We start from the raw sequence: 24,821 nt of genomic DNA on the forward strand, positions 1-24,821 counted from the left end.
TGTATTTATATTATATATGAGTATGTATGTGTGTTTTTGAATATGTTTGTATGTGTATGAATATGTATGTGTGTGTATGTGTATTCATGCTTCATCCTATGCCTGGAATTCAGGAAAGGCCTAATTTAGATCATAAGAATATACCTATTGTTCTGGGAAAGAACTAATTGTGTCCTTTTGGGTCTTGGTCCTATTTTCATAGCTTAGGAGAGGAAACCTGGTAGCGATGTTTTAGGACAAAGAAGGGTAGATTTTAGAGGCTGAATTAGAAATACGGAGGAGCCTGAAGATCTTGCTGCTCAAACATGAGGACTTGAGAGTTGGATCCTTAGAACTCAAGTAAAAGCCAGACATGGTGGTATAAGCTGGGAATCACAGTAATGGAGATAGACGGCAGGCAGACCCCTGACCTATCTAGTGACTTCTAGGCTAGTGAGAGACCCTGTCTTAAAAAAAAATTCAATATGGATGCCTCCTGAGGAATGATGCCAGTGTTGACAGGTAATCAGGCATATGTGAATGTGCACACACACACCCCAACCCCCTCATACATGAACATGCACACACACTGTTATAGACACAAAAAATGCAGTAAGGCAAAGAAACAATGACAGAGACAGATGGAGACAGAGATATGGAAAGGGAGCCATGGTGACAAAAATTGAACTTCAATTCTCATTTCAAAGGGCTTCTGTTTATGCAGGAAAGTGGCAGCTGGTGGACCAGATAGAAGACAGACAATCCCATTGTGAGCCCTGTTGTTCGGTGAGTCACAGAAGTAGAGAAATGAGAGAAAAACTTACTAGTTAAGTAACATGTGTCCTAGTGAAGACGTCCTGTGTGGCTGACTGAGGAGGGTTATGCTCAGGAAACTTCTGCTGCAGGACTTCATGTCTGTACCTGTGGGTGATTCTGAGGTTTGACCATAGGAAGCCAGCTCTGTGCATATTGTGACCAAAGTCAGCCTGTGCTTTTCTTTGTTTTATTTTATTTTTAACTTTTTTGCTCTATTTTTTTGCTCTAATTTTGAGGGGCTTATGTGAAAAAACACTTATATTGCACCTATTTTGTGTAGAAGTGTAGTTCCTGTTGTTGCTGTTAAATGTATACTGTTTCCCTTATTCATTATTTTAAGCTTCATTTAGCTGGAGGATGTAGCTCAGCGGCAGTGTATTTGACCAAAATGCATGAAGTTATAAGTATAATCCTTGGGAGCAGAAGATTTAGATTTGGCAACCAAATGTCTTGATTAGACAGACATCTAACAGGTTAAAGGTACTTGATACTCTTCTGTAGTACCTATGCTTGGTTTCCAGCATCCTTGTCAGATGGCCCACAATCCCTCACCACCACCCACTCAGAGTATGCAAACCTTCCCTCCTGGGTATCAGACACTGGGTTTAATTCTTCCCTCTGTTCCCTTCTAGATCTTCTTGTATCTTTCAGTCTCTGTTGGCTCCGCCTTGCTTGGGGCTTCTGCCCTCTCTCCCCTCCTCATGCTCCCTTCATGGACCAGAGTACCAGTGCCCTCATTTGTCTTTTCACATCTAGTCTAACTCTTCGTCCCCAGTATACTCCAGGTCCTGTGGTTTCTATAATGTCACAGCCATTCTAGGCCCCAGACAAAATTAACAACAGCTGTTTATTCACACACTCAAAGTCAGGGGACCCATCTGTTATCCCCTTTGTTCATCAGAGTTTCAAAGTCAGAGAAAGGAGAATGAGTTTTGTAGTAGAAAAGAAGAAAGTAGCTGGCAAGTTCTCTACTGAGATGGAAAGTCTCAGAAGTGGCTAAGTTTTCTCCTTGGTTTTCCGTGCATTGCTCTATCCATGTTCTCCTGCAGGAGGATGAGCAATTTGGGCAGTTTTGTGTGTGTGTGTGTGTGTGTGTGTGTGTGTGTGTATTCCTGGTGCACATTTGGAGGTCAGAGGACAACCTTGGTTGTAATTCCTCAGGCACATATTCATCTGTTGTTATTGCTGCTGCTGCTGCTGTTGCTACTTTGTTTGAGACAGGGTCTCTTGGGCTAGAACTTTGCCATACATACCTGGCTAACTGGCAAGTGGGGTTTTATAGATCTGCCTATGTCTATCTTACTATCATTGGGATTGCAGGCGCATACCACTGTGCCTAGTTTCTTTTTTTTTTTTTTTTTTTTAAAGATTTATTTATTTTACATATGTGAATACACTGTAGTTATCTTCAGACACACTAGAAGGGGACATCAGATCCCATTACAGATGGTTGTGAGCCACCATGTGGTTGCTGGGAATTGAACTCAGGACCTTTGGAAGAGCAGTCTTAAGAGCAGTCTCTTAACCACTGAGCCATCTCTCCAGCCCTGTGCCTGGTTTCTTATGTGGGTCTCATCTATCCAAACTCCAGGTCCCTTACACTTGTGAGGCAAGTGTTTAACTGACTAAGGCACCTTTCCCTCTTCATTGTGGCCATACTTAAAAAAGAAAAGAACTGTGGAGTGGTATGAATGGATGGTCTTCAATGGATTGAAAATGTTGCAAGTAGAAGGAATTGGCAGGGGTTTTTAGGGTTTTGGTCTTTCTAAGAAGCTGCTCTGCTGGCAGTTTCTTTCGATTAATGTCAGTCTTCTGCTTAATCTTTTTAAGGGCTCCTATTCAGAAGAAGAGCAGTGTCTTCAGGGTGTGACACACACTATTCTTAATTCTTGAGTCTTATAAAGAATAACATGCCTCAGCCATATTGTGGTTGTCCCAAACACACATGATTATCTCTCTTTTCTTTTGGGAATTTACTATTTCTTACTGTATTTTTGCTTCTAACTGTTTTTTTCCTTGTCATTTTACTACTATGCCTGCACACATGTGCAAAAACCATACTGCATACATACACACACTTCCATACTTAATAAGCCATATTTGAGAAACAAAAATTACATTTTGTGGGGGCAGAGGAGATTGCTTAATGATTAAGGACATAGATTGCTCTTACAGAGGAATCAAGTTTGATTCCCAGCACCCTTGTCCTGTAGCTCACAATCATGCATAATTCCAACTCTAGGCTATGCAGGACCATCTTCTTATCCTTCACAGGTACCTACACACATGTTCATACAAACATAATTTAAAATAATAAGATAAATCTTTAAAAATACATTTATTTTTGAGATAGGGTCTTATATAGTCCGGGCTGGCCTCCAGCTGTGTAGACTCACTACTACTTAAGGATAATCTTGAATTCCTGATCCTCTTGCCTCAGCCTTCCCAGAGCTGGACTTATAATTGTGCATCACCATATTGGGTTTGTGTGTGCTTCAAACTGAACCTAAGGTTTTGCATGTGTTGGGCAAGTGTTCTATCCAATGCGCTGTATCCCTAACCTCTGCCTTTATGTTTTGGTATAGAACACAGTGTTTTGATGAAGTGAGTGAATATCTGGTTAACATATCTATCACCCTATATATTTATTCATTTATGGTAAGAACACTTCATGTCTACTCTCAGAAGTTGCAAATATGCAATACCTCATGTATTCACAATACATTATCTGATTATTACCATATATTATACACCATTGCTTGTTGTAGTTGTCATGTTATGCAGTGGTCAGGTGGAAAGTATTTACTGTTTCATTGGAAATTTATATACTTTGACTAACATCTTCCTTTCCATGTCTCCCGCACCACTGTAATCACTGTCCATCCTAGGTTTCTATGAATTCTGCTTTTTAAGGATTTTCATTTAAGTGATTTCTTTTCATATTTATCTTTCTGTGTCTGGCATATTTCACTTAAGGAAATGTCCTCCAGGTTTCTCTGTGTGGCAAATAACAGGGTTTTCTATTTTTTAAGGCCACATAGTATTTTAATGCAGGTATAAGAATATTCTGTTCATTCAGAGATAGGCACAGAAGTAGAGCTCACATCCTGGCTATCATTCATAATGCTGGTATAGATCTGGGTGTGACCCATCAATTTTATTTTCCTCAAATAGATGTCTAGAGTGGAGACTCTGGTTTATATGGTAGCTCCAACTTTAACTTTTAAAATAACAACAACAAAAATTCTATGCCTGGGCAGGATCCTTCCAGTTTCTGTCTGCGCTGGAGCTAATCCTGTGCCACAGTATTCCATACCCAGATACTGCCAGGAGGAGAGCTGGTCTCTCTGGAGTGCTGGCACTCCCGTGAGCACAGGTAAGACTATTACTTCTGATCAAATTCCTGGCCCAAGAGGGACCAGCCCAGAGTCATCAGGACACAGGAAACAAGAAACAGCCAGAGACAGGATCCTTCAGGTTTCTGTCTGTACCCCAGAGCTGACCCTGTGCCACAGCTCTCCATAGCCAAATTTATCCCAGAAAGAACTGGTCTCCCAGGAGAACTAACACACAGGCTTACAGAAGGGGCAAGCCACAATCAGAGACAGCAAGACCAGCTAATACCAGAGATATCCAGATGGCAAAAGGCAAAGACAAGAACATAAGCAACAGAAACCAAGGCTACTTGGCATCATCAGAACCCAGTTCTCCCACAACAGCAAGCCCTGGATACCCCAACACACCAGAAAAACAGGACTCTGATTTAAATGTCACATCTCACAAAGATGATAGAGGAATTTAAGAAGAACATAAATAACTCCCTTAAAGAATTACAGGAGAACACAGGTAAACAGGGAGAAGCCCTTAAAAAGGAAACATAAAAATTCCTTAAAGAATTACAGGAAAACACAACCAATGGGTAAAGGAATTGAACAAAGCTATCTAGGATCTAAAAATGGTAATAATCTCCCTTTGTGATTTCAATAAAGAAATCACAAAAGGAGACAACCCTGGAGATTAAAAAAAAAAAAACCTAGGTAAAAGATTAGGAGTCATAGATGCAAGCATCACAAACAGAATACAAGAGACAGAAGAATCTCAGATGCAGAAGATACCATAGAAAAATTTGACACAACTGTCAAAGAAAATGCAAAATACAAAAAGCTCCTACCCCAAAACATCCAGGAAATCCAGGACATAATGAGGAGACCAAACCTAAGGATAATAGCTATAGATGAGAGTGAAGATTCCCAACTTAAAAGGCCAATAAATATCTTCAACAAAATTATAGAAGAAAAGTTCCTTAACCTAAAGGAAGTGATGCCTATGAACATACAATAAGCCTACAGAACTTCAAATAGATTTGACCAGAAAAGAAATTCCTCCTGTCACATAATAGTCAAAACACCAAATGCACAAAAGAAAGAAAGAATATTAAAAGCAGTAAGGGAAAAATGTCAAGTAACATATAAAGGCAGACCTATCAGAATTATACCAGACTTCTCACCAGAGACTATGAAAGCTAGAAGATCCTGGACAGATGTCATACAGACCTTAAGAGAACACAAATGCCAGCCCAGGTTACTATACCCAGCAAAGCTCTCAATTACCATAAATGTAGAAAACAAGATATTCCATGACAAAACCAAATTTACACAATATCTTTCCACAAATCTTGCCCTGCAAAGGATAATAGACGGAAAACTCCAAGACAAAAAGGGAAACTGCATCCTAGACAAAGCAAAAAAGTAATCTTTCAACAAACCTAAAAGAAGATAGCCACACAAACAAAATTCCACCTCTAACAACAAAAATAACAGGAAGCATCAATCACTGTTCCTTAATATCTCTTAAAATTAATGGACTCAATTCCCAAATAAAATGACATAGACTAACATACTGAATAGGAAAGCAGGACCCAGCATTTTGCTGCATACAGGAAGTGTACCTCAATGTCATAGACAGACACTACCTCAGTTTAGTCTGGAGAACATTTTTCCAAGAAAATGGTTCCAGGAAACAGCTGGAGTAGCCATTCAAATATCGAATAAAATCAACTTTCTACCAAAAGTTTTCAAAAAAGATAAGAAAGGACACTTCATACTCATCAAAGGAAAAATCTATCAAGAAGAATTCTCAATTCTGAACATCTATGCTCCAAATGCAAGGGCACCCACATTCATAAAAGAAACTTTACCAAAGCTCAATGCACACATTACACCTCACAAAATAATAATGGGAGACTTCAACACCCCACTCTCATCAATGGACAGATCATGAAAACAGAAACCAAACAGAGACACAGTAAAACTAATAGAAGCAATGAACCAAATGGATTTAACAGATAACTATAGAACATTTCATCCTAAAACAAAAGAATATACCTTTTCAACACCTCATGGTATCTTCTCCAAAACAAAACAGGCCTCAGCAGATACAAGAAGACTGAAATAATCCCATGCATTCTATCAGATCACTACCAACTAAGGCTGGTCTTCAACAACAACAAAAACAACAGAAAGCCCACATACACTTGGAAGCTGAACAACACCATACTCAATGATAACTTGGTCAAGAAAGAAATCAAAGACATTTTAGAATTTAATGAAAATGAAGGCTAGCCATACCCAAACTTATGGGACACAATGAAAGCAGTACTAAGAAGAAAACTCATAGCTCTGAGTGTCTCCAAAAACAAACTGGAGAGAGCATACGCTAGCACCTTGACAGCACACCTGAAAGCTCTAGGACAAAAAGAAGCAAATACACTCAAAGGAGTAGAAGACAGGAAACAATCAAACTCAGGGCTGAAATCAACCAAGTAGAAACAAAAGAACTATACAAAGAATCAACAAAACCAGGAGCTGGGTCTTTGAGAAAATCAATCAATCAATCAATCTTCCTTTCTTTCTTTGTTATTTATCAAATATAGTCTAACAGGAGTCAAACTGAAAAAGGAAACTTTAGTTGAGAATATGTCTCCATCAGATTGTTTATTAGGCAAAGGATCATTGAATATTTTCTTGACTGATGATTTACTATTGCAAGTGCCATCCCTGAGTAGCTGGAATAGGAAATCAGTTTACATAAGATAGTAATTATATTCCTTCATGAACTCTTCTGCAGTGTCTGCCTCCAAGTTCATATTTGGTTTTCTATCCTGACTACCATTCATAATGTATTGTAAGATATAAGATGAAATAAACTCTTTCCAAAAAAATTACATGTATTTGTGTCTGTAAAGGAGGATGTACACATTACAAATTGCATGTAGAGGTCAGAAGATGTCTGGCAGCAAGTTGAACTTCTTAGGCTGGCTCTGTGGCCCTGTCCCCACCATGAGTTGGGACCAGGGTCCTGTATAGAGATTCATTTGTCCCAAGAAATGGGGTGTGCCAGGAAAGGGGGTTTTCAGTCATCTCACTGTGATCTACTGAAGTCAGGTGCTGTGATTACTCTAGCTTTGTTCTTTCGCTCAATGTTTCTTCAGTGACTCGGGAATTTTCAGTAGTCTCCACTTAGGTAACTAGCTTTGCTTCCAGCCATTAGCTCACATGTGCCTTTTCCTAAGGAAAGTATTGCTAACTTAGTCTGTGTTGCGTGCCTTTCCAGCATCACTGGTCCTTGTTATCTACCTTGTTACTATAATCAGCTGTTCATGGAAGGTCTCTTTCTTCTGTTCAGTTCTTAAAAGCAGAGATTTAGAAACTCAGTGTCATCATCTTTGCAGTTGCCGTGATGAGCACTTAGCAGGGGCTCAATAAATACAAGCAGATTGATTAAACCATTAATTACTTCTTGCTCGAAGTTTTCCTTTCATACTGATTTTCACCCCAGGATATCACAGAAAGCTTGCTCAAAGAGAATGAGGGAGGGTTCAGGACCGAGCCAATACACCACCTGCAGCCCCCGTATTTGATTTTTTTTCCCCTTCATTGCACATTGTTGACATGTTTTTACAGTACAAACATTGCCTCTGTACTGGTGTCCCCATGCAACAATACCTTCAATATCTATTTGTTGACTTTGGTTTCCTAGCAACTGATGAAAATGCTTTGATTTGCAAAGGCAGATGGACCATTCCAAGCCTCTTATTGAGGAGGAAGACAGTGTGAAGGATTTTTTTTTACAGATATACTGTCTGATTCTTTTGTGTTGTGTGTTCATTTGTGTATGGATGCCTATGTTTGTTTGCACATGGAGCCAGAGGTCAACTTTAGATTCCATTCCTCAGGTATCTTTTCTTTTTTAAAAAATTTGAGTCATAGTTTCTTATTGGCTTTGAACTTTACCATGTAGGCTAGACTGACTGGTCAGTGAACCCCATGAATCCATCTTTCTCTTCCTCTTCAGTCTTGGGATTATAAACATAAAGGACCATATATTTTTATGTGGTTTCTGGGCATCAAACTCAGGTCCACATGCTTGCATGGAAAGTGTTTTCCTAACTTAGCTCTCTCCCCAGTCTCTTCTCATTTGTCTGTATCCTGCACATCACTGGTTTTCAATCCTCCAGCCAGTAAATCCTTAGGCATGGAAACAGCTCCACATCCATCAGTGCTCAGACTGCTCACAACAATCACAGCATTAAGTCAAATTTGTTGTAGACTGAGAATGTTTAAAATTTTCCCAGAGAGTGAAAGCAATGAATACATGGAATCATTCTATTGTTTCAGGGCAGGTGGCAATTCCATTCTCTTTTCTACAAGGTCTTGTTAGCTCTTTTGACCATTTTTTTTGCATGCAGTATCATGGTGGAATATACCCTACACACAACAGAGGAAACAGAAGGATGGAGATTAATTTTGTTTTCCAGCTACTTTTTCCTGCTCCAATCTGGTCAGCCTCTATTTCACACATGTTAACATGATTTTTATATTTACCTTTGTCTTTAGTATGTTGGGGGACACATATATACATATGAAGGCCAGCAAGGTTTAGCAGGCAAAGGTCCTTGTTACCAATCTCGATGATCTGAGTTTGATTGCCAAGACCCACATGATGAAATAAGAACTCCTGAAAGTTGTCCTCTGATCATGTGAGTCACCACACACATACAAACACATGGATACCACATGTGCACTTGTACAGACATACACAATTTAAGAATGTACAAATGATATGAGTTCAATGAGAAATATTAGCTAACTGGATTCAATGTCATATTAAAAAATATTCCAGGTCAATCTTGGGATTGTAAGAATGCTTAAATTTTAGGGAAAGCTAGCAATATTATCATGGTATTAATGGGATAGAGAAGCAAAGGTTGGTCATATAATGGGATATGAAATACAACTCAGCATTTGATAAGCACTGTCTTAATTAGGATTTCTATTCCTGCATAAATATCTTGACCAAGAAACAAGTTGGGGAGGAAAGGGTTTATTCAGCTTACACTTCCATGTTGCTGTTCATCACCAAAAGAAGTTGGGACTGGAACTCAAGCAGGTCAGGAAGCAGGAGCTCATGCAGAGACCATGGAGGGATGTTACTTACTAGCTTGCTTTCCCTGGCTTGCTCAGCTTACTTGCTTATAGAACCCAAGCACAGGGTTGCTACTACCCACAAGGAGCTCTCCCCACTTGATCACTAATTGAGAAAATGCCTTACATCTGGATCTCATGGAGGCATTTTCTCAACTGAAGCTCCTTTCTCTGTGATAACTCCAGCTTGTGTCAAGTTGAAACAAAGCCAGCCAGTACAAGCATTTTGTGGTAAAAACTCAGAAAACTGACTAGAAAGCCATTTCCTTAAGTTAATGTCTGCAGACTAATATTTTATGTGACAAAGAACTTTACTGGGTTTTATGATCAACTAGAGAAAAGCTAAGAATGTTATCACCATGGGTAATAAATGTATGAATATTCCCAGATAAATAAATAATGAAAAGATAAATAGTAAGCAATCAAAAAAAGACTAATTTAATGACTTTGAAATGACAATGGGGCTGTTGAGATGACTCCATGAGTAAAAAACGACCTTTGCTGCCACATATTTGTCTACACTGATTAACTCAATAGCTTGTACAGAGAGAATAGAGAGGATGGTTCTGAACTGTCATCAAATCCGAGGGCTATTAAAAATAGTGAGGGCTGGAGAGATGCTGAGTGCTTAAGAGTCCTTACAGTTTTTGCACAGGACCCTAGTTTAGTTTCTAGAACCCACACTGATGTCTCATAACCATTTGTAACTTCAGCTTCAGGGAATCCAATGCCCTCTTCTGTCTTCCATAAGTACCTGTACTCATGTGTATCACCCCCACGTGCAAATAATTAACAATAAAGATAAACCTGAAAATTATGTGCCTCCTCTTTACTTCAGCAAATTTCACATTCACAAACAGTATTAATCAAATAACATTCTTGCGAGAGAATGCAAACAGAAATCTATGCATCCATAATTCTCTTTACAGAGGAGAGCCAGAGGAAGTTAGCAAGGCATGAATAAATGGAGTATTATATTGGATTTGGGATGGAATGACCTAACATAAAGTTATCAGTTCCCAAAATTCATATATAAATTCAATCCAATTGCAGTAAAAAATTCCATAAGCAATTTCTTTTTTCTTTTTTTCTTTTTTAAAATATCCTTTGGCAATGCCTTATGCATACAGAGTGAGTTTTAGTTACCTCTGTCCCTTTCACTCTCCTTCTTCTGCAGAAATTCTTTTTACAATAAGTTCTCTGTTATGGTTTGTATATGCTTGGCCCAGGAAGTAGCACTATTAGAAGATGTGGCCTAGTTGGAGTAGGTGTGTCACTGTGGGTGTGGGCTTTAAGACCCTCATCCTAGCTGCCTGGAAGTCAGTCTTCTCCTAGCAGCCTTCAGATGAAGATGTAGAACTCTCAGCTCCTTCTGTATCGTGCCTGCCTGGATGCTGTCATGTTCCTGCCTTGATGATAATGGACTGAACCTCTGAACCTGTGAGCCAGCCCCAATTAAATGTTGTCCTTATAAGACTTGACTTGGACATGGTGTCTGTTCACAGCAGTAAAACCCTAATTAAGACATTCCCTTTCAGTTTTCTTTGTCCTTTTTGAATATGTGTGACTCACTGAGCTTTATTATGGTTCTTCTCATAAGCACGACTTCCATGAGTTTATTTACTGGAGCATGGGCTATATTTCAGTGGCTACTGAACTAATGAAAATGACAACCTTTCCTCCAACAACTGTTAATGGCTAACAGTCCCTCTGGGAGAGGTGGGACCTCGCAAACCCCACTCTATTCATGAAGTAATGTTAATGAGCCCAACTTGTATATGCCTTGAACAGGCAACCATGACGGCAGGGAATCTATGAGTGTAATGGCCGTCTCATGTATAGAAGTCTTTTTTTTTTTTTTCCAGCACATTTTCTAGTCCTCTGGTACTGTTGTACTTTCTACCCCTCTCCTCTTCAGTGTTCCTAGGAGGGATTTTTGAGTAACCCAATAAAAGTTCTAATGCTTCATAAAAGAGTAATGTCCCAAGTAGTTAGGTTGATTTTCATAGAGATGGGGGCATGCTGTTAAATTATTAGGATAAAAAATAAAGTCATATTAATGCTGAGTTTAAAAGTCTATCAGTGAGACTAACACTCTTAAGACATGCTTACACAGATACTCTATTATGAGAAAGTATAATATCACAGATCAGGAGGTACATGTGAGCGGGTAAAATGTGCTTACACAATGTGGACATGGCATTTGGATCTATACTCAGACCATAAGTCAAGGTGAACTACACAGAAGGTAAAGTCTATCCATGACAGGCAGAACTTACAGACGAAGATGTGGGGTGATTTCAATGACATAGGAAACATCCTTCAAGCAGATATTCTAGAGCCAAAGTTGTATACATACGGCCATATCAATAATAAGGATTTCTGTTTGACCAAAAGCAACACAGATACTGTTAACAGACAGATAGAAAGCCAGGAAAAAGATACCAGCATTGTCTGAAAACATCTAGAATTAAACCTAGAAAATCCAAGGAATGCCTGAAAATGAACAAGAAGATGTGAGAGCGGGAGAAGAGGGAGGTACAGGGTGTGAATCCTGAGTTACTGATGGGAGAAATCTGGGAAGACTCATATATGAGCAGATGCTCAGACACATTAGTAATCAAAGAAATGCAAATCAAAATAAAAAACACAATTATGTTTTATGCTCATCAGATTGCTAAAAATCAAGAAGGAACATCATTCCAAATTCATTATAGAAGAGTGGGAATGCAGGAGACCCCTCCCACACGCAGCTGATATAACAGTAAAATGATGCAGTAGTTATGGGGTATGGAATCACCAAAAAGTAGGTCATAGGCTGAGGAGATGGCTCAGTTGTGAACATCAGGTTCATGGAAAGATTCTAAGTCAAAAATGAAGATGGAGGGCCAGGAGATGGCTCAGTCGACCCAGCACTTGAAACACAAGCAGGAGCACTGAGGAGAGGTCACCAGAATAGGTAGCTATGGCAGCATACTTGTAATCCAGCCTCAGAAGGTAGAGATGAGAAATCCTGAGGTAAACTGTTTAGGAGACTACCATGATTGGTGAACTGTGGATTTGGCTGGCAGTCCTGTTGCAAGACACTATCTCAAAGAGTACGGTATCACAAAGCACAGGAGGGGATGATTCCCAACTTGTTTCTGACCTCTTCAAGCATGTGCATGCACACACACACACACACACACACACACACACACACACCTCCCCATACTTAATCATGTATCCACATGAAAATAAAAAATATATATAAATTAAAAAACCTCTTTAGAAACAAAAAAATAACAAAAGTAAAATAAAAACATTTCTATATGACCTAAAGATAGCAGTATAATATCGAGTGCCCAGAACAAAAATTTGAGGAGAATCAACACAGGATTCAACAACAGCATGAGGTCTAAGGCTATCTTTGTGACATCACTCCAGGCATAGCAAGGACACTCCTTTAGGGAAACAGATGTCCTGTACTCTAGAAAATATACAAAGGCAGCATACAGTTAGAATTTAGTCCACTTTCATAATTACCCCTGTTGTATATTTTCATATTATAACCAGATTCTTAGCTCCTTATACGATGACAATATTATACTTCTAAAGAATATTTATTTCTCTACATGTTTTAAAAACATTTTCATTTATATTAACCTTTTTTTTTTTTTTTTTTTTTTTTTTTTTTTTTTTACATTCATAGATGTGTGTGTATGTGTGTGGGCTTCTTGCACAATGGTGTAAGCATAGAAGTCAGAAGACAGCTTGTGAAAGCTGGTTTTCTCACTCTACCATGTGGCCCTGGGGATAAAACTCAGGTCATCCATTGTGGCTGTGAACACCTTTAACTGCTGAGCCATCTGTTCTGGCTCCTTTAGTGTTGCTATAATAAAACATTCTGACCAGAAGCAGCTTGTGGGAAGAGGACTTATTTAGTTTACACTTTAAGGTCACTTTACAGTTCGCCACTGAGGGAAATCAAGGCAGGAACTCAAGCATGAAATTGAAGGCAAGCCTGACTGCTATTTCACAGAGTTATTTTCTATGAGGGATCTCACCCACAGCTAAGGAAGTGCAGCAGAAACTAGAGGCATTCTTCATGCAGGCTCACTCACAGGGTCATGCTCAGCTAGCTTCTTTATATAGCCCAGGACTACCTGTCAACAATGGTACCTCCAACATCAATTAACAATCAGGACAACTTACAATAGACAGGCCCACAAAGCCAACAGATCTAAGTAATCTCTCAACTGAGACTCTCAATTGAGTCTCAGGTGACTCCTGGGCGTGCCAGTTTGGCAGTAATGTTAACTAGGACACTCTCTTGCTGGTTGGATTTATTTTGATTGTATACTTCTCTTATGTTATTTAAAATTAGATGATTAGTACATTTGAAGTTGATAATAATTTTATTCACTTTTTGTCAGACTATAATATTCTAATTAAGAAATTACCTTTTATAAAGTGCTAATGTAGTTATTAAGCTTAGTAAAAAAAAACAAACCAAAACCAAACCAAACCAAACCAAACCAAAAAAAACCCACAGGGGCTGGAGAGATGGCTCAGAGGTTAAGAGCACTGACTGTTAAGTTCAATTCCCAGCAACCAGGTGGTGGCTTGCAATCATCTGTAATGGGATGCAATGCTCCCTTCTGGTGTGTCTGAAGGAAGTGACAGTGTACTCGTATACATTAAATAAATAAATCTTTTAAAAATGCTAAGATGGAGAAATATTCTGTATTCCACATATTTGTTTTGAAATGTGTAAGCATTTTTGCCCAGATGCAGTTAAAGATAGACTCTTTTCCCACTCAGATTTACCATGAAAACCATTTTAATAACACAAACCCATCAATTACATTATCACAATCTTATTGTAATGTTGCAAATTTGTTTTTCTTTTCAACTAAAAAGGAAAGCTGCACCAATAGTTCCTTGCTGCACATGGAGATGTGCCCGACTTCAATTGCATGATTTCAAGATGAAATCTTGTTTACTAGTGAGCATTTGTCAGTCTTCTGTTGAGTCCTGTTATTTTATCAGTAGGGAGTATATTCCAGTGTCTTCTATCACAGCCCTTTTAAGAGGACTTCAAATCACAAGAACCTTTTAAAAATGGAAGATTTTGGGATGTTTTACTTGTTGAATAATTTGACTAACAGTCTCCACTTGGTTCTTAACGAAAATGCAGAAAAATCCTTAACAATAAATTTATCCTGTCCTAGGATGTGAATGCTCGTTTTACAGAGTAACCTTTCCAAAGGGCAGCCATTTTTGAAGGCTGATTGGTGTTAGGTGGCAAGGAGAGAAAGTGTGTACTGAATCAGTGGAGGTTAGTCAGCATTTATTCATAGACAGTTCACAGCTTAGTTTGTCTAGCAGAGCAATAAATTAGTAGAGCATCATAGTTTAGAGGAGAATATGAATTAACTTTGCATCTCAATTTTTCTAAATGCGTTTTGTCCTTATGGATTCTGTTGTATAGAATTCTTCAAGGGTGAATATGCTTCTCACCATAACAGGGTTGTAGTGTGGTTCAAATGAAAAAAATTTCCTCTATAGAATGATGTGTTTGAATATTTGATCTCCAGTTGGCTGTGGTGTTGGGAAAGGTTGCAGAACCATTAGGAGTTTGAGTCCTGCTGGAGAGAGAATGTCACTGGGGGTAGGCATCAAGTGGAGATAGCTTTGCTCTGTTGGCTCTCTGCTCCTTTGTGAGGGTGAAAATGTAACCAGCAGCTTCCTGCTCCTGGTGCCATGCCAACCCTTGCCTGCTGCCATGCTTTTACCTGAGTGATGGACTCCGCATTTAGAACCATAAGCAAAATATGGTTGCATTTGGTTGTGATATTTTATCACAGCAAAGTAACTAATACCTGAATCCTTATTATAGCCACAAAACACATAGTTTCATTTTCAAGCTTAAAGGAACACTTTAACTCAGTTTGCAATAGCTTCTGCAATAATGTTAGCCATTACTCCTTCAACAGAATGCACTTCTGAAGACCTTGCTTCTAAAATATGAATTGAATTAAAACAGGTCCATTATGCAGTTAGTGACTGTTTTCCTAATATTTTTATTTCTTCATATGTACATTAAAAACTTGAAATAAAAAATCAGAACAATTAATTTAGAAGAGCAATTAACAGACTTAAATGAAAACTCATGCTCCACAGAGTAATATGTAAATACATGTCTGCTTTTGCATATGTCAGTCTGCTTTTGCATATGTTAATCTTTCTTAGAATAAAACTTTTCTTAGGTAGCTCCTGCTGCTTTTCACAGATTTGAGTTTCTAATTATCTTCCAAATAGCTCTTTTTCTACTGCAGATTTAACTACTTATTGGGCCCAGAGTATTGGGCCCATCATAGAGTGAACTCCCTAGACCTTAGCTCTCCCTGAAGTTCAGAACAGGCAATAGTTGATGAGGGAAGGAGGGACGTTTCTTCCCAGTGATATAGGTTCTGGTAAGATACCCATATAGCTGTAAATACTTCCTCATCCTAGCTCCTGCAAGAAACCTTAGTGATGCTCAAAGGATCTTTTTTAAAAAGTAGACATGAAAACAGAAAGGGTCTGACTTGGAAAAAAGAAAGAAATCAGTGGGAGGGAGAGAGTAACAAAGTGATAATGGGAGATAAATATGATCAGAATACGTTATATACATGTTAGAAAATTCTGTATCGAAGCCAAATTATTATATATGTATATATTATATATTTATATAATTTATATATAATTATGTATAATACATTTATAATTTATATATTCATATAATTTATATATAATTCTATACACAATATATTATAATATATGTTTATAAATATTATATATATAGTGAGAACATATAAATTGTAAATTGACTTATAAGACATAAAATGTGAAAAGGAGAAAGAAGGTAGAGACTCCAGTTGAGAAGATAGCTGAGGGAAAGGTCTTGCTGTTTCTTACAATGTGTTATTCTGCAGTGTTTACTTTTTTGTTTGTTTTGTTTTTCTTGTTACTTAGCTTTAGGTGATGTAATTAAAAGTGTAAACTTTTTATTTTTGAAGTGACTTTTGTGAATTTGGCTAACCACAGATCCTGTCTCACAAGTTGATAAAGAATGTGTCTCATAGCATCCTTGGGAATGGCATTCAAGAGAGGTTAATTATACTCTGTCTGAAAAAAAGCCAGAAAAAGAAACATAAAAGGAACTCAAGAACAGAAGGAAAAAAGGAAGGAAGGAAGAAAGGAAGGAAGGAAGAAAGGAAGGAAGGAAGGAAGGAAGGAGTTTGCTTTGGCTCACAATTCATGGTCACAGTCCAGCATTGCAGGGAAGATAAGATGTCAGGAGTATGTGGCCACTGATCACATCACATCCACAGTCAGGAAGCAGAGAGGTGGATAATGGTGTTCAGGTCAACTCTGCTTTTCAGTCAGTCCTGCAGTCCAGCCCAGATGGTGCCTCCTACCTTTGAAGGAGGGTTTTTTTTCTCAGCTACCCTGCTCTTCGTAATCCCTCACAGGAATTCCCAGAGGTGATTCTAGAACTGGTTAATGATCACAGTAACTGTTTTCCTTCAAGTATGTAGTTTCTGCTTCTGATAGAATCTGTTTTCCTTTCATGCCTAGGCTGGTGGTCATATGAATTTTCTGAGCTCCAATTTTGACACATCTCCTTAACGCATCTCAGGTAATTCCTAGGAATGAACTATCTCTAGGTAAGTGATTCTTTCACTTCCAGTTAGCCTGGGCATTCTTTCTTGTTTTAACTCATCCTGCTGTGTTTATTTGTTCAGTCATTGAGCCTCAGCCTGAGTGCACAGTGCTGCTGCTCTCCACACTTGCTTTTTCAGTCCTAGCAGAGGTCTCCAAACACCCATCCCTCTTTGGTCTTTCAGATTTTGGTCATGTATGCAGATGGCCATTTTCAATTCCCTGCTTTGCACTTGTGGATAAATATGAGACATCTGGGACAACAAACTCAATCATGAATCACACGTTAAAAATAATGGCGATCAAACGGCATAGGCAGACACTGAATGTTATGATGTCACAATGCAGGAGGGAGGGATGGAAGAGGCAGGTTACATGGATTGTGGTGGGCACTGAGATTGGATACAATGTGCATCAGAAAATGCATCCTTGTTCTGTATATAGCTGGGGTATCTTGAATATATCTGCAAAATAATGTTACCCCCAAAGAAGGTTTGATTAGTTTGTTAAGGAGAAATCATGAAGTTTACCCTCTTATTGTGAGTGTATGTGTGTGAGTGTTCACGATATTGTTGTGGTAAGCAAAAAGAACTTGTGTAAGAAAAAGTTGTTTGTTTGTTTTAATAAGTCCGCATCACAACCCATCATGAAGGGAAGTCAAGGGTAAGAATTTAGGGCAGGAACCTAAAGGTAGAAACTGAAGTAGAGCCATGGAGGAAGGGTTCTTACTGGCTTGTGCCTCGTGAATTGCTCATTCTACTTTCTTATATGACCCAGGACCAACTGGCCAGGGCTGGCACCACCCATGGTGCCATTCCATATCAAATATTACTCAAGAAAATGCCCTATAGGCTTTTCATTGGCAGGCCAGTGTGATAAAGGCTATCCAGGGTCCCTCTTTCCAGATGACTCTGTGTCAAGGTTACAAAACACCAAGCAGTGTAGGTGTCTTTTCTCAGATGATGTGAACTTTGTCCTTTTGAGTCTAGGGTAAGTCACTTGCTGTACTCTTCTGTCTGGCCAGTGAGATCCAGTGCTCCCCTCTCTTTAGAACTGGGATTGCAGAAATAGCGCCATGTCTGGCTTGTTTTGTGATGTGGGTTCGAAAGGGCTGAACTCAGCTTCTCATGCTTATGAGCCAGTCACTTTACCAGCTGGGCTATCTCCCAAGTCTCATGACTCGGTCTTGAAGGAGCAAGAATTCCAAGATGGATGGAGAAAGGAAGGACTGTTCCATACAAAAAGAGCAGTGTATGCTATGTATTTGCTAAATAGCACAACATGCTTGCCATCTCTAATAATAATTTGATGGTCAAAAGCAGTAAGCTCTATGGCCTTGTGAAATTCTGCCCATGGGATGGAAATGACCACGGGAGAGCATGAGGAAACAGAAATCAATTGCTGTTTAGGTGCAGAAAACCCTACTGTTTGTGCTAAAACATGATTTATGACAAATCTGTCAAAAATGATGTTGACCAAACTGAATTCCTCGTAATAGTTGGTTTTTCAATAGGACTCTTCTGTTTTGTTTATGCTCAGGTGAGCAAGTGCCTGGACAATCTTAATGTGATTACAGTAACTGAGCTTACTGTAGCCCTTAGCAGATTATTGTGTTGCTGAATACGAGTAGGACTTTCCTCTGGATGTGCAAAGTGTGAAGGACTTTTAATTCTCTGCTTTTGTGCATGCCTTCACTTGCACACTCACTGCACTGCCACTGGACTGCCTTGAAAGAGCTTTCATCAATGTAAGCCTGGTGCCTGAATATTGACAACTGATAAGCAAATATTCTGCAAGTGAGAGGAGGTGAGTAGGGTGCCATTACTGTTCTAAAAGGCAAGACTATTTATTTATTTATTTTTAAACACAGAAAACAAATGCTCTCTCATTGTGCCATAATATTGGGCACCGAGTCCTTTCAGCTTCCTACTGGCATCCTATTGTTTTTGGCTCTGCAAGGGGTTGCCTGGGCACCTGCTTGTAAGTGAAGCATGCATTAAGTTGGAGGGTTGTTTTGTGACACTCTTCCTGGGGAGATGGGAGCAGACGTGACTCCGCCCCGACTGGGAACCTTGACAAAGTAAAACAAGGACAAAATCTAATGTGGTAAAGCAATGAGTTTTACTGGGGTTTCTTACAGGAATATGGATGCAGGTGGGTTTTTTTGTTTTGTTTGTTTGTTTTTTTACAGGAACAGAAATGACACAAAGACAGCATAATTGACAGCTCAGAAAAGTAGAAACCTGAATGTACTTGACCATCTGTGTGTAGCTCAACAAATTTGATAGCTCATTTGGTCTGAAGATCTTCCACACAGTTGCTTATACACATCTGGGGAGGGAGAGGGCCTAGTGAATCTAGTCAGCTTTAGGGACTCCGTGAATCTACTTTGAGTTGTTTACTTTCCATCTTAGTGAGTTTCCTGTAGGATGGATTGTTTATCTCTCCTTAGAACACTCTGTTGTCTTCCTTTCTGTAAAGATCTTGTATCTTAATGAGCTTCTCTCCAAGATGGAGGTTTTAACCAGGAGGAACCTTCAACATGACAAGGGTTAAAGCTAAAGTTACTTAGAACATTTAGAACTGCCTGTCAAGCACCTTTAATCTTCCTAATACAGGTGTTGGTGATTTTTTTCCCTGACAAAAAAGACAACAATGTCCTCTTGAGTTTCAGAATTTCTGCTTGGTTTAAAGAACAGGTGAAGTACTTCCAGGTCTCAGATCACCTGTTTGATTTGGTAGATACAGTCAGCTGCTTCTCTGAAGGCTTAGGTTCCTTTATGACCATCAGGGAGGACTTATCCTCCCCAGAGGGTGCTGGTTCCATTCAAGTACAACAGAGCTTGTGAATAGCTTTTGAGAGTCTATGGTATATGCAAAGATGTATAACATTGACACATTTAAATGTGTTTGCAATTTTGAGCAGTCGTTTTTTACATAACAATCAAATGAATTAATCCACTTCAAGATTAAATCTGTAGTTTTGAATTTCTACCAGCATAATCATGTTTTAATTCCTTTTTATTATATTGTTTTAATAATACTCAAGATATTATTAACATTTAAGATTTATATATTATATGCATAAATTACAAATGTGTACATATATATGCAGTATACATGTATAATGTATGATATATATATATACATTATTCATATATACACACATATATACATATATACACATATATGTGTATATATGTATATATATCCCAAACACTCATGAACAAGAATGATATGCTTAAGTGTAGTAACAATTACTAATAGTCTAATAATTATTACATACCAAATTCTGTGATGTAGTCATATGTTAATTAACTCATTAAAAATTCTTGATCAGTTTATGGAGTAGTTTCAATTTATATTTGTTCTACATGTGGATGAACTAAGATCTAAACAGATTAAGCTGGTTCTTAATGAACAGCTCTACTCATTTGTTAGGCAATATTTCATAAGAACATGAACTAAAGCTGGACTCTCACCTTTACCATTAAGAAGCAAGGCCCACCTATACTACTGCTGGGGATATACCCAAAAGATAGTCCAATATTCCACAAAGATGGGATGTTGCTCAAATATGTTCATAGCAGCTTTATTCATTATAGCCAGAAACTGGAAGCAACCTAGATGTCCCTCAACTGAAGAATGGGTAAAGAAAATGTGGTACATCTACACAATGGAATACTGTTCAGCTATTAAAAGCAAAGACATCATGAATTTTGCAGCAAATGGATGGAGCTTGGATAAAATCATCCTGAGTGAGGTAACCCAGACCCAAAGGACATGCATGGTATGCACTCACTTATAAGTACATATTAGCCATAAAATGCATGTACCATGCTACACTCCACAGATCTAAAGAAGCTAAACAAGAAGGAAGGCCCAAGTGAGGAAGCTTGAATCTCACTTAGAAGGGGGAATAAAATAGTCATAAGAGGCAGATGGAGGGAAGGAACTGGGAGGGAAGGGGATGGGAAAAGGAATTGGGGGTTCAGGAACAGGTGTGGGGAGGGACAGGAGAGATGGCCTGATGGCCATGCAAATGAATGCAAATCTGCAACTGACAGTGGTGAGGAGGTAGGAGGCATCTCCAGAAAACAGAGACCTGGGATAAGGGAGGTGCCCAAGAATCAATGAAAGTGACCTTAGTTGTGACTCACTATACTGGGGATATGGAACCTGAAGAGGTCACCTTCTGTAGCCAGGAAGGAACCCCAGTGGAGTGATAGGGACACCAACTTACCCACAAAACTTTCAACCCAAAATTTATCCTGTCTACAAGAAATGCAGGCACAGGAGATAGAGCAGAACTGAGGGAATGGCCAATTAATAACCGGCCCAACTTGAGACCCATCCCATGGGCAAGCACCAATCCATAACACTGTCAATGATACCCTGTTATGCTTGCAGATAGGAAGGAACAAGTTGTCCTCTGAAAGGCTCTACCCAGCTGCTGACTCAGACAAATATACACAGCCATAGCCAAACAATGGATGGAGCTAAGGGACTCTTATGGAAGAATAAGAGGAAGGATTGAGGGGAACCAAAGGGGATAGGAACTCCACAGGAAGAACAGAGTCAACTAACCTGGACCATTGGAGCTTTCAGAGTATGAACCACCAACCAATGAACATACACAAGCTGGACCTAGGCATCTCGGCACATATGTAGCAGATGTGCAACTTGGTTTTCACATGGGTCCTGAACACCTGAAAAGAGCCTATCCCCAAAGCTGTTGCTTATATGTTGGATATGTATGCTCTTCCAGCTAGGCTGCTTTGTCTGGCCTCAATGGGAAAGGAAGCACCTAGCCTCACAGAGACTTGAAGTGCCATGGTTGGGGGATACCTAGGGAGGTATCCACTCAGAGGAGAAGGGAAGGGAAGGATGGAGGAAGGATTGTGGAAAGGGATGACCAGGAGGAGGGCAGTGAGTGGGATGTAAAATGAATAAGTAAAAAAGTAAAATTAAATTAAATTTTTAAAAAAGCAAGACTATCAAAAGACCCAAATAATAATTTATCTTAAAAGTATTTTGATATATGTATACATAATATCAAGGGTACACAGATAAGAGAAAGCATGGCATTTGTCTTTCCTAAAATAGAATGGTCTTCAGTTGCATCTTTTTTTTCCCCAACAAATAACATGGTTTCATTTTTCTTTATGGCTGAGTGAGATGCCATTGTGTATATATACTGTAATTGTCTTCTTATCCCTTGATCTGATCTGTGGGTTGAGAGGCTGATTCAATTACTTAGTTATTATAAATGGCCCTGCAATAAACATGGCTGTGTAGGCATCTGCAGTGTGCTGACTTACTCCTTGGGGGTATGCTGTGAGGTGTCTTTAATGGTTTCAGAGTCTCAAGTCTTAAATAAAAGGAAAACAAGTTATAAAATAAGAGGTGGTAGGAGTATTTATAGATTATGGGGGAGGAGTTAGAGGGAACATAGTCTTCTAATCAGAGAATCTAATTAGAGGATGAAATAAGGTTCCTATAAAGACTTCAAAATCAAATAAAAGGATGAGTAAATACTTGAAGCCCACAGGGCCACTTTTAACTTTCTAGGAGTGTAGAAGAAGTAGGCCCAGATGCCTACATGTTATGAAAGGAAATGCAAATAAAGAACAAGTAGGAGATGCCCTGGAACTGACAAAGCCAGCAGTTCTGAAGGCATCTTTACTTGTTTAATTTGCAAAACTAAGTGAATGGAGCCATTTCTTTTAAAAGATGATGTTAATGGAAATGAAATATAAACTCAACCACTTATACTCTGCTGAAGAATTTACAGTCATACAACTAGAGGCCATATTATTTGGGGTAGGGTTACGGTAGACTGAACCTTGGACCTGTTTACTTTTTAACAATATTGCAGGCATAAATATTTGGAAGTTCTACATAAAACTAATAAGCTTTTCCATTCAGTTGTATCCTTTTGACACTGAAAAGGATACCTCCATCTCAATCTGGAAGGCTAAGTTTAGAGCTGGAAGCAGTCACCTCCTTTTAGGTCCACTGCTGTAATAGGCCAGCACAGGGATTGCTGATTTTGGTCACCTCTCTGGTCACGAACTTTTGCTTCCCATCCTGACCTCCCACAATACCCAGCAGGCACTTGTCTTCATGGGTGTAGATAGACCACCCATATGGTCCCTCCCCATCCAGAGCTTTCTTGGCAAGAAGCTTTCTTGGTCCCCTGGCAAGGCCATTTTGCAGGATGCTCAGAGAAGACAGATTCAAGGAATTCTACTGCTGGGGCAGCCAGGACTGAATTCTGGAGGCAAGAAGCAATCTTTTTCATCCATGCAGACTCTATTTTCTAAGGGAGGGAACACTAAAGAACAGGGCCAAATGTGTTCACAGGAAGCAGTACTGTATTTTTGTTGTTGTTTTGTTTTATCTTGTTTTGATTCCATGGCTTGTGGGCTAAGAATGTGCACCTTGGGGACTGGAGAGATGCTAAGTTGGTAAAGTACTTGTCCCTCAAGTGTGAAGACCTGAATCTAATCACTAGCACCCATAAATAGCAGGCACAGTGATATGTACCTATAATCCCATCACTGGGGAGGTGGGCACTACTAGTCGCTTGGTCTATCCAAGTTACTGAGTTCCTGGTTCAGTGTGAGATACTGTCTCAAAAATTAAGGTAGAAAAGCAAAAGCACACACATGTACACATACACACATGTACACAAATAAGGGAGGAGATTGAGAAAGATACATGATGTCAATCTCTGTCTTCCACATGAACGAGAACACATGTCATGTTTCTTTCTTACATATACAAACATGTATATTCATATGCAACACACACACACACACACACACACACACACACACACACACACACTTGTAGTTTTAATAAGTCCCTAGATAATTCGGATGTTCCTCCTCTAGGATCTTGCTTTTTAATGAATTTTAACCTGTGTGTGTGTGTATACACATTCATGTGTGTAAATATGTGTGTATGCCACAGTGTATATGAGCAGCTGAGAGGATGATCTCAGAAGACAGTCCTCACCTTCTACCTCATTGTTCACCTCTGAGTACACCAGTCTAGCTGGACAGGGAATTCCTAGAGGTTCTCCTGCTTCTATAGCCCATCTGCCTATAGGAATGCTGGGAGTAAAGACACTGGTATTTATTGTCTGGCTTTTATGTGGTTCTGTTGATTTGAATTTAGGTCTTTACATGGCAAGTAATCCTCAGTGATTAACCTTGCCAGCCCTTTGGGAGCTCTGTGGTAACTGCTGCTCTAAGCATAGGTCCAGAAGATGGTTCCTTGCTGCTGAAGTTTGCAGGTGAAGAACACATGAAATGCAGAAGTGTGCCTGGGGCAGGAATGACCTAGAGATGAGTGTGGCCATCACATGTGCCCACAGTTGACCCCACACTTGTCCCATGAAAATGAAACCATGTTTCTTAAGCTTTGAACATCAGGAAATCACAGTGGCACTGGCTCATCCACTCAGTGAGTTTGTCCTAATGTATCTACATGGTGATATTTTACATGGAACTACACCATTCCAGCCAACAGGGTTAAATTCTAGACCTCAGTGGGAGACATCTTCCTTTCATGTTGTCTTTACATAGTAGCAGCAGTCATGAATCTAAAATTGGACATGTCTGGGCTTTTACATCTATGGACTACCAGTAGCTGTGGCTGTCTGCAGAAGATAAGCCAGCTGATGTTCCAGCACAGATTGGAGAGGCACCCTGCAGATCTCATCCCTTACAGAGGAAGTTGACAGCTGTCACAGGAGGGAGGGAGAGCCACTCTTCTTAGAGGATGTGATCACTGGGAGGTTATAAGTTCTAGTACATGGCCCCACTCCCATGCAAATAGGAGAGG

This window comes from Arvicanthis niloticus, chromosome 10 (assembly GCF_011762505.2).
Source record: "Arvicanthis niloticus isolate mArvNil1 chromosome 10, mArvNil1.pat.X, whole genome shotgun sequence".
Lineage (NCBI taxonomy): Eukaryota > Metazoa > Chordata > Mammalia > Rodentia > Muridae > Arvicanthis > Arvicanthis niloticus.